Below are 12,188 nucleotides of genomic sequence, written 5' to 3' on the forward strand. Positions count from 1 at the left end.
CTTCTGTGCTTCCTCTCTTGAAAACACCTTGCATACTTGATTTACCTGGATTCTTTCTGTGTCTTGGTTGTGCTGTTGCCTATGTATACCTACCTACTGCTTTCACTGTCTACAACTGCCCTACACTGTAATCATAGTAATCATAATAATCACAACTACCCACTTCATACTATAGTCTACCCATATATAACTCTGTATGATAGCATGTACAATAGTGCTGTATATACCGTATAACATTTATATATTTATATTTACTGCGTATACAGTATATATCCATATATGTCTGAATATACCTGCATATAATCATTCTATATCTATAAATATCTGTAGATACTATATCTATATCTGTACATATCCCCTACTCTTACTTGTTAGTTGTTACGCTACTGGCCAGTATGACTATGACCATACTGTCTTTATACTTGTATCACTGTACATAGTAATGCTACAACTCTGTACATACATCTGATTAACACTATTACTCAGTAGTACTAATTTATATATTGTGTGCCCAGTTTAATTCTGTAATGTGGTAGTGAAAGGGTTCACCTTCTGTAGTGTGGTGGTGAAAGCATTAACCATTTGTAGTGTGGTAGTGAAAGGTTAACCTTCTGTAGTGTGATAGTGAAAGTGTTAACCCTTTGTAGTGTGGTAGTGAACGGGTTCACCTTCTGTAGTGTGGTAGTGAAAGCGTTAACCCTGTGTAATGTGGCAGTGAAAGTGTTAACCCTTTGTAGTGTGGTAGTGAAAGGGTTAACCTTCTGGTGTGTGGTAGTGAAAGAGTTAACCCTGTGTAGTGTGGTAGTGAAAGGATTAATCAGAATGATCTGGAATGTTAATGTCTTGTTCATTATTGGGTGCTCTGTGACAAAACAAGGCTGTCTGAGAACAGCAATGGTCTCTGCTTCCAAATGAAAACCTGGGAGTGGTTCCCTTCAAGGTAAATGAGTGCGCTGTCACTTCTGGGCTGCTCACATGGCATTGTGCTTATCGGATTAAGAGTTTATAATAAGGAGAAGATATCACACCAGCAGCCCACCAGGTCGGATAAATGTTTTCAGAAAGTAAAAAGAAAATATGTGCACCCATGAGTGGCTGAGTTGTTGCATCATTACCTTCGACCGATTTCAGCTACAAGCAAAACAGAGGGCTAAAAATGCTATGTCTAATACTTATATTTTAAGTATAATTTTGGCAACGTGTGCGACCCCACGTAATTTCTTCAACGTAATAAGGTAGAATAACGCTGCACCAAACAATCCAAAACGCAGTGGCTATTCTACGACCTTCATGACTCAAAGGACATGCCACCACTTCCTGTCTGTACTGTAATTGTAGTTTTCTCTGGCGTTCGAGGATCTTGTTTCGTGTTGACTGATTAGGTGGCAGATGTTACGGTTCCTGAAGCTTTGACGAGGATTGCTCGTACAGGACAGCCGAGCGCTTCCGGCGTTCCACGGTGAGAGATGTCAGCCTGTCACAGAGGTGTGTAGGCGACTGCAAACCGTTTAGTGTGTCTGCAGGACACCTGTTTGTACACGAGTTTGCCTGCAAAAGGAGGAGCCACGCAATTACTATGCTGACTCTGGTTATTAGTCAGTGCAGGTATACAGTATGATGAATTGATGTGACAAAATGCATGGCAGGTCGTTTCTCAGCATAAGGAGCGTTAATTCACCAAAATCAGAAGTTGGCTGTGACTTTGACTTGTGATATATAATATGTGAAAGTGTTTTACAAAAAAAAAGATTAAGAGAGAAATTTAGAGCTCAAATGATAAATACATTATAATCACAATTATGTCATCAGAGGACACTGAATCCTTGTGTTGTGTTAATTACAACTCAATGAAATAATGGTGAGATGCGAAATAGAGATGAGGCTTGATATAGGGATTGCTATTTTTCATCTACATTGAGCTGTAATTAATGCAACACAATGACTCAGTGTTCTCTGATGACATCACCGGTGGCCATATTCCAACTCATTAACTCTCCATAACTGTCAAACTAAATGAATGTGTGCAAAACAGTGTAGAGTCTCGGGATATGTGTGAGATTATGTGCTAAATAAATCACCTTTGTTTTTCGGTAAAATTCCCATTTAACAGGGGGTGATTTAGAACCAGAGCCTTGATGCCAAAACAAAGTCTGTTTACATCAAGCTCAATAAAATTATTATTTCAATACGTGAGTCGTCTGACTGAAGTGATTCTCTGAACAATCATCTCTTCTGTTCCTAGCACTCAGAGGGGGTCATGAAAGCATCTGCGCTCAATTGCCTCACGCCAAAAACAGATTCCCCAAATGTACAGCAGAATGGACTTCCAGCTCTGTTGCAGTACCTACCCAGCCAAAAAAACAAAGAAAATGTGGCTACTTTGAAAATAGGAAAGTGTGCGATTAATGAGGCTGACAATCACCTTTTCAGAGGGCATGCTAAAACATGCTCACGACATCCAGACAGCTTCACTCGTGCATTATAAAGAATTATGTGACTGTCCTTTTCAACAATAGATAATGCAAAGATTCAAGTCGGGCCACTGCTGACACTTTTTACAGTACAGTACATACGTAGTTATTTCTCATTCATTTGAGCCGTTCTATTCAGCCGCACTAGTTTATGGCTCTATATCTGGCCTGACGATATGCACAGAGCTGGCTGTGAACTCTTTTTTTTAAGCTACTTTTATATAAATACAATACCGGGTGGAATTTCCCTTTAATGACCACATATGGCTTTTCAGTCTTTGGTTTGAGGTAGGGAGAGAGCGAGAGAGTCAGTTTGAGTGTATTACTGTTGGGGTAGGGGGGAGACAGAGAGGGAGAGAGAGAGAGAGAGAGAGAGAGAGAGAGAGAGAGAGAGAGAGAGAGAGAGAGAGAGAGAGAGAGAGAGAGAGAGAGAGAGAGAGAGAGAGAGAGAGAGAGAGAGAGAGAGAGGAGCGAGAGAGACTTTTGACCTTGGGAAATCAGACTGAGAGGCTTTTCATTCCTTTGAGGCTGAGATTTTCTAAACCTTTTTCCTTTCTGGCATGTGGTTGTGTGTGTGTGTGTGTGTGTGTGTGTGTGTGTGTGTGTGTGTGTGTGTGTGTGTGTGTGTGTGTGTGTGTGTGTGTGTGTGTGTGTGTGTGTGTGTGTGTGTGTGTGTGTGTGTGTGTGTGTGTGTGTGTGTGTGTGTGTGTGTGTGTCTGTGTGTGTGCATGCGTGCGTGCGTGTGTATGTGTGTGTGTGTGTGTGTGTGTGTGTGTGTGTGTGTGTGTGTGTGTGTGTGTGTGTGTGTGTGTGTGTGTGTGTGTGTGTGTGTGTGTGTGTGTGTGTGTGTGTGTGTGTGTGTGTGTGTGTGTGTGTGTGCGTGTGTGTGTGTGTGTGTTTGCATACACGTGTGCACGCTTTCGGATGCACACAATCACCACCAGTTGACATTGGAGTCGTTCTGCACTTGTTTCCGAACCAAACCCACGACCTTCAAAGGCTAATTCCACCCTTAGCTCCAGTGGAGCCGCTGCTAACTTGCACTTTACGTCCGTTCCCCCATCAAACGGAAACCCACTCTTTCGCAAAGTGGCACCTGACAGATTCCGGTAGCAATTCACTTCATCTCCCGCCAACGGTAACAACGTAGAAATAACTTTAACTGCATAGCGTCTAAATTGATGTAGTTGATATTTACGGGGGGGGGGGGGGGATACAGCTTTAATGATACCATTTTTGCACAGTGGAAATGACTCATTATAGTCCGAGCGTGCAGCGGCACAGACACCGCGTCGTGGGGGGTGGGGGTGGGGGTGGGGATGGGGTAGGTCGGGGCAGGTTTAACGTCTTAATGGAATGTAAAAATCTTTGCCCTCTGATGAAGCAGCAGGCCGGGGAGCGGGAACGCAGACTGTATTTCCTCACCGCCTGGCCGTGTAAAAACCAGACAGGCTTGTCCGACAACCTGGCACGCACTGTGTTCATTATAGTGCTCCAAGTTGAAGGGATGTTCTGCTCCACGCCCACCATTAAAAGGAAAGAAAAGGTTCTATTTATTTTTTCTTCTCTCTTTTCTTTCATTCTAATAGATTACTCCATTCTGCAAGTATTCAGCATTTACAGCTATTGGACATTGGGAAAAGGGAGGGAATATAGAGTGTGAACTACACATGAGGTCATTCTATGCTGTCGGGTCTATATTCCTGGTTTTGTGTGGCCGAGTCACGGCATGGCTTTCATCTTTGTCCAGGTTTGAGTGGTTATACTCCTTGAACATCCCTCTGGTTACCATTAGCTTTCGTGCTTTTCCTGCTCTGGGGGGGAGCAGAAGACAAATTTTTGTGCAACCTTGGGCCCAAGGCTAAGCCTAAATTATGATCTTTGCATTTGGGGAGGAGAATGATAGAAAATATGGGAATCATTACGGAGCGGTGAACTCTCGTTCAACCGTCATAGGGTCCATTTCGAGAAAACAGTATCTGTATGCGTGCTTGCACAAATGTAAACCCTCGTCGTTAAAACCATGGCATTAACGGAGCAAGGCGCGGCTATTCACACCAGAGACCAGACCGTGTTTACACATCACCCAGATTGTAAATGTCCCTGCGAGTAAAAGGAGTCTGACAGAACAAAAGAGGGTAGAGGCAGAGTGCCCAGAAGCGAGAAGCAAAGAAGGCCACAACACAAGGCTTCGGCTACTGGCCCGCACCGTCCGCAGTGGCAAGGTCCTCCGCAGACATGCAACAGAGGCCTCGGAGGGAAAGAAGTCCCACCCTTTGTGGCTAGCCTTGTGCAGCCAGGGTTTAGTGTGGAATGATTAGGGTGGTACCGCCGCTGGTCACTGGCTTTGTCTTGATGTGTTGCGGTCGCCAGAGTGCTGGACTGCCACTGAGGATCCCATGGTCCCTTCTCAGGGCAGCAGGTTCACACGGGCTGCCCCAAATATACACACATGCCACGGAGGGATCCTGGCCTGCTTGCGATGGGACTTGAAGTTTCAAGTTTTCAAGTTTCTTTAATAGTTGTCATACAGAAGTACAGAATACTTTCATACAAAATGCTTCTTACTGTTACGCTCCAGAGACTGTGCTAGACAAGATAGTATCAAATAACATAGTATAGCATGTAAATTAGAAGTAGAAAATGAGGTCACAGTGTTCAGTATAGACATATGTACAATGTTCGATGCAGAATAGACGTAACTGAGTTACCATATAATATACAATACTATGCAGTGTACTAATGTACAATATTATATAGTGCAAAGCAGAAATGCAGAAATGGGATGAGGTACAATTTAGGTACAATTTACAGTAAGGTGTACGAGTTGTAGTGCAATCCTTCATCAATAAATATAAAGTGTGGGGAGTGGGTGCTACAGTGTGTTTGTTTAAAGTGAGTGTGTGCTATAAAGTGTGGGGAGTGGGTGCTACAGTGTGTTTGTTTAAAGTGAGTGTGTGCGTGTGGATGTGTGTGCTATGTGCGTTTGATGGTTGTTGTTGTGTAGTGTTCATTGTTCGTTAAGCAGCCTGATGGCCTGGGGATAGAAGCTTCTTCTGAGTCTTTCTGTGCTCGCCTTGAGACTCCGGTATCGCTTGCCTGACCGCAGCAGTTCAAAGAGGCAGTTGTTCGGGTGGCTCGAGTCCTTAATAATTATCTTAGCCTTCACCTTGCACCGCTTGTTGTAAATGTTCTGGAGGGTGGGGAGCCCCCCTCCGATTGTGCGTTCGGCTGAACGTGTCACTCTTTGTAGTCTGCTTCGGTCTTGTGCAGTGCTATTCCCAAACCAGGAGGTGATGTTGCCAGTCAGGATGCTCTCTATTGTACATGAGTAGAAGTTCTTAAGGATCTTCTGACTGACTTGGAACTTCCTTAGGCGCCTGAGGAAGTAGAGGCGTTGTCGTGCCTTCTTCACAACACTGTCAATGTGTGTGGTCCATGTCAAGTCCTCGGATATGTAGGCTCCGAGGTACTTAAAGCTGTTGACTCTCTCAACCGGTGCCCCGTCGATGCTGAGGGGGCTGTAGTCCTTGACCCCCGACCTCCTGAAGTCCACAATCATCTCCTTTGTTTTGCTGACGTTCAGGGAGAGGCTGTTTTCCTGGCACCATCCCGCCAGGACCTTGACCTCTTCCAGGTAGAAGTGCTAACTACAAATCCGACAAGAGCCACGGTACTGGAGATGTGCAATTACCTCATGCCAGAGGAAGGACAGGCACGGGGGGAGAACGCTCTCTCCACCGTGGCACGGGGTCAAGGGTGGCTCCGGGAATATTCATACTTCACAGACATTACTGGAAGTGTTTTCCTCCCAAGGGTCTTCTCTTTTCTCGTTCCTCTCTCTTCCAGTGAATGCAGCAGCATACGCTACTGGGACTACTGCCCTAATTACTGTAGAGCTGATAGGTAGGCTAAATATAGCCGTGACACCAAAAACGATGCCCGGGGTCGGTGCGTGTCATATTCTAGGATTACTTTTGGCAAAACGAGCCTGCGGCACGTTCAGTTAGACGTTTTTTTTACTCTTCACAAGTCTTTCATCACATGGCGTTGCCATGTTACCGTGTTGTTGAACTCACCAATTATAACGCGTGTATGATATTCTAGTGCTTATAATTCATGCTGGAAATGTTTTCTGACGCTGCATCCTCCTCACAGGCCTCACAGGAGTAATTCCAGGCTTGCGAAGACAACCCACTAGGATCTCCTCCTCCAGACAACTAAACCAAACACTAGTTTTGAGGTCTAAATAGTGTCTCAACCGACTGATCCAAACACCAATTTCTCATGATTTACAGTGGGCCGGGACAGAATGGGTGGCCATCTCTGATGACAACATGCCTTGCCAACAATCTCAAACTAGCTGCGATCAAAGTGTCCCGGAAACTGAGCACAAATAAACATGAACAGAAGCTAGTCTTGGGTGTACAGTACATGGCTTCCCTCCAGACAGTCAAGAGAGACATTAATCACTTCCATCTGTAATGCATGACAACCCCTTGCTTTCCATGTGTGAATGTTGTGCTGTGTGGTCTACCTCATCTTTGCATTTTTTCCATTTAAAAAAGTTTGCATTTTGTACAGTACTTCATTGTTTGCATCTGTAATTAATTTGTACTGTAGGTTGTACTTTAGTTTGTATATTGTATATTCTGTATAGTGTTTGGCCTTATTCTTTTAACTTTTTTACTGTATGAAGCACAATCTCAGGGGGCTCATACAGAACCAAGCATTTCACTGTAATGTACATGTATGTACCTTATATGTGACAAATAAAACAAAACTTGAAAACTTGAAACTTGTCAGTAGGTCCAGTAGGGAATCGTCATTGTCTTTGCCTGGCTGTCCGCGGGACTGATTGAGAAACCTATTGGTCAAAGATGGCACACATTTTCAAATGCGAGCAGGTGGATGATGGGCACTGACAGCTGATATGGAGATCCTGAAGAGGGATGGCGGTCAACATTTTACTTGTTGCTTGTCCCCCTGGGATTTGCGGATTTCCATGGCCTCACATCACAGAAAGTCTTCCTGTCCTGGCTCCTGTCTTGTGTCTCCTAATTCCAGTATATCACCAGTATATCAACAGGAATACAAAGGTTTTACTGCAGCTGGTGGGTCTGTTCTACTAGCAGCTGTTTGATTATAGCCTATACTGTATAGTAAAACACTTCATTTCCTGCATTCTGGTGTACTTTTATGGACCAATTGTGCCTTTTCTGCATCAATTTATGGTGGACATTTCTTTATTTATGTAAAGGAAAAGACAACATTCAGGTACCCACTGACACAAATATAATGGAATATAATGCAGTAAGGCTTTCAAGCATTCTGTATTGCTTTCAAATATGTATTCTTCTGTATCTTCTCCTGCACATTCAAAACACATCACAAGTGTTTTTCTTTTCAGAATCAACAACAAATCTTGACAGTTAAAATCACAAGACATTTACAAAATGTGTACAAAAACAAATCCAACTGTCCTCAATATTGAGGAAGACATGTCCCCTGCAACCACCTCATTTCCTAACCCTACGCCTATGGTATAGGGTACAGTATAGGCAGGTCCGCCTGGGAGAAATGCGAGGCCCTGTGCGAGATTGAAACGCGAGCCCCCCCCCCCCCCCCCCCCTAAAGGTAAAAAAAATAATATATATATATATATATTAAATTTTATTTTATTTTTTATTTTTTTCATACAGTCAACATATTCTTAAATAATAGCGCTGCCCGAGGCTGGGCATGATACAGTCAACATATAGCAAGAGAGAGAGAGAGAGAGAGAGAGAGAGAGCTCCCGTTCTACAGTCAATATACAGTGTTATCGCTGCACAGACCCGGCAATGCCCCTGACCAGAGGAGAGAGAAATATAATATAGTTAGTAAAAGCACTATATAAGCTCAGAACACAGCTCAGAACACAACACAGCTTAGAACACAGCTCAGAACACAGAACACATCTCAGAACACAGCACAGAACACAGCTCAGAACACAGAACACAGCTCAGAACACATCTCAGAACACAGCTCAGAACACAGAACACATGCAGAACACAGCTCAGCACACAGCTCAGAACACAGGACTAGGGCCTAACCAAATTAATAGTTGGTTTCAGGTTGGTTGTCAGTTTGACCATGGGTAGGTAGGGAATTTATTTTATTTTTATTTTTTTTTTATTCTTTCCCACGGCGACTATGGATAGGGAATTTCTTTATTTAATTAAAATGTTCACAACAACATGGATGCATGTACTCTGCCAGCATGTTTAATATCCATAATACTAAATGTTGACTAAGATTTCTATGAAACTTTATTATAAAAAAAAAAAATGTAATAATTTTTTTTTAAAACTCATAAAATATATTGGGTCGCACCTAAATCGGCAGGGTCGGTCGGCAACCTGAAACCAACTATTAATTTTGTTAGGCCTAGGTACAGACTCAGCGAGCACAGCCTAGCCATCGAGAAAGGCCGCCAGAGGCAGACCTGGCTCCCAAGCGAAGACAGACTATGCACCCACTGCACACAAGATGAGGTGGAAACCGAGCTCCACTTCTTAACAACCTGCCCACTATACCAAGACATCAGAGACATATACTTCCCACAAATTGCAAACACCCAAAGAGATTTTGAAAACATGGACAATAACTCAAAACTCCCATACCTACTGGGAGAAATACAAGAATGTGCAAACACAGCAGCCAGATTTGTGAGCTGCTGTGACAAGAAAAGGACAACGGAATACAACCACCATAAAGACTGTACAAGAAATTCTTCTGTAATGTTGATTGTTTTGTTTTGTTTGGCTTTGGCAATGTAAACGTATGTTTCCCATGTCAATAAAGCCCATTTGAATTGAATTGAGAGAGAGAGAGAGAGAGAGAGAGAGAGAGAGAGAGAGAGAGAGAGAGAGAAGAGAGAGAGAGAGAGAGAGAGAGAGAGAGAGAGAGAGAGAGAGAGAGAGAGAGAGAGAGAGAGAGAAGAGAGAGAGAGAGAGAGAGAGAGAGAGAGAGAGAGAGAGAGAGAGAGAGAGAGAGAGAGAGAGAGAGAGAGAGAGAGAGGGAGAGGGGCGAGAGGGCGAGAGAGAAAGAGAAAAAGAGAGAGAGAGAGAGCGAGAGAGAGAGAGAGAGAGAGAGAGAGATAGAGAGATAGAGAGAGAGGGAGAGAGAGAGAGAGAGGGAGAGAGAGAGGGAGAGAGGGAGAGGGCGAGAGAGAAAGAGAAAAAGAGAGAGAGAGCGAGAGAGAGAGAGAGAGAGAGAGAGAGAGAGAGAGAGAGAGAGAGAGAGAGGTGAAAATGTGACAAGGATAATAACAGGTATTGGAGGTGAACTGAATCCATCATTCGTGACGTGCGTTTTGTTTTCCCTCTCTCACCTGGTGATGATGGCCAGGTGGGGTGGAGCCATGCAGGCCGCCATGAAGAGGACCACGTTCTCGTGCCTCGTCTGTCTGTAGTTCATCACCTCCTTCTTAAAAAGCTTCAGGTGGTCCTGGTTGTTGCCATGCCTAGTTAGCTAGCATTAGCTAACGCTAGTTAGCCTTTAGCTAAGCTACTAGCCGACATGGCTAGCCCGACTGAACCACACGTTAGCACTCAATAGCTAGCGTTAGCTAACGCTAGTTAGCCTTTAGCTAAGCTACTAGCCGACATGGCTAGCCGACTGAACCACACGTTAGCACTCGCTAACATAGCTAACGCTAGTTAGCCTTTAGCTAAGCTACTAGCCGACATGGCTATCCCGACTGAACCACACGTTAGCGCTCGATAACGTAGCTAAAGCTAACTAGCTGTCCCTGCCTTTAGCTAGGCATGGCTAGCCTGACTGAACTTTCTAACATGCAACAACTTTCATCTTCAGTCCATCTGCCGAACGACCGTCCTCTTCGTCTTGGCTGGCATAACCTCCAATGCTGCACACGCTCCCGTGGAAATAGTCAGACAGACGCACGCCGGCCGACTACCTTACCTGTAACCCCTCCCCTCGTTGAAACCAATAGTATATCTGCTGCAGAGCCGCAGAGCTCCAATAGTGTATGCAGAGCCACAGAGCTCCAATAGTATATCTGCAGAGCCCGGAACAAGTCAGACACATTCTACAAACGTGTCTAATGTGAAATATATAAGCATATAAGCAAAACTAGATTTTAGGTATGTGATGAAAAAGGGCCTCGCGGGAAGGGGGGCCTCGCAAAAAAAAAAAAAAAATAAAAAAATTAATTGCGAGGCCCCCCTTCCCGCGAGGCCCTGTGCGACCGCACTGCTCGCACACCCCCTGAGGCGGCCCTGAGTATAGGGTCCTGTATAGGCTCTGTGTTTACATAACCGCCCCCACATTGTTCTCATAAATCCAGAGAAGTTTGCGCGTGATACACGTTACGAGTCGTCGACCCGAGAGCCCTGGCTTCCACACTCTGCTGGGTCAGACTGTTTGACACACAAACAGTGCAGACGTCCTGTACCCACACGAGGGCTCTGGGGCTCTGAGCATGTGCACCTCCTGCTGCTACTACTGCTCCTCCTGCTGCTCCTTCCTCAGAGTCCACACTGATCCCGCACACTCACACAGATGCACGTTTGCACAGACACACACACACACACGCCCACACACATATGCACACACACACACACACACACACACACACACACACACACACACACACACACGCACACACACACACACACACACACTGAACCGCCTGAACTACGTGGCCCAATGTCAACACCATAAAAACCCTGCACTCTCATTCTTTCTCTGTCTCCCCACCCTCTAGTCACACTAGAACACTACCAACTCGAGGACCCAGACTAAATAAACTCTCAGGAATCTTGAAAAGAGCTAAAATAGCCCATCTAGACGCAGCATGCGTAACGTTCATCTTTCACTACTTACCATAAAACCTGGGGGCCACTGTGGTCTTGTCAACCCCCTTCCTCCTCCTCCTCTTCCTCCATTCTACTTTTGTCTTTTCCATGAATCAATAAATGCACTGTCTGGGAGTGTAGGGGCTGCTGATTGTTTTTACAGAGCGTTGCTGTGTAATTTGGCTAAATGGTGCCTGCACCTAGTTTAGTCTGAGATGGTAAACAGACTGGCTGGTGAAAAAGGGAAAAAACAAAACAAGGGTGAGCGTGTTCGTCTCAAAGCGTACAATCAGGTGTAATTGGTGTTTTTTGCTGCGGACACAGTTGATTATTCACCTGAGTGAAAAGCGCGATGGCGGCCTTGTGATTATATGCATTATTTTGGTTAAATCATATAATACGGGACACGTTCAGCACACTGTGGTTTATCTCTTCGCTGATCTGTTGTCCTTCTCCATGGGTTTTGGTTTGCTATGCGATACTGTACACACTAATAAAACAGATTTGCAAAACAATAACAATCCTTTGGGTGGATATGTGCTACTGTAGATACTGATAAAATAGATTCACAAAACAAACAATAACAATATCCGCTTCGACGGTGCCCTTCTCATATAGCCCTGGTCTTTTCCAGAGCCGGTCACACGTGTAATGAAAGACTTTTACGAGGTGTTAGTTTTGCTACAGCCAAGGTGTCTCAGTTGTTAAAATTGTAACGAGAGTCAAAGGCTCTTTTTTCCTCTCAGCTGGCACCGTTTACTGCTCACCGTATAGATGGCTTCCGTGGAATTGGGTTGCTAGGGGAACAGCTTGCACGCATGTTTACCTCATGTCAGCCCTTGATATTAACACT

The sequence above is a fragment of the Notolepis coatsorum genome (genome assembly GCF_963971535.1).
Source record: "Notolepis coatsorum genome assembly, chromosome: 12".
In the NCBI taxonomy this organism is placed as follows: domain Eukaryota; kingdom Metazoa; phylum Chordata; class Actinopteri; order Aulopiformes; family Paralepididae; genus Notolepis; species Notolepis coatsorum.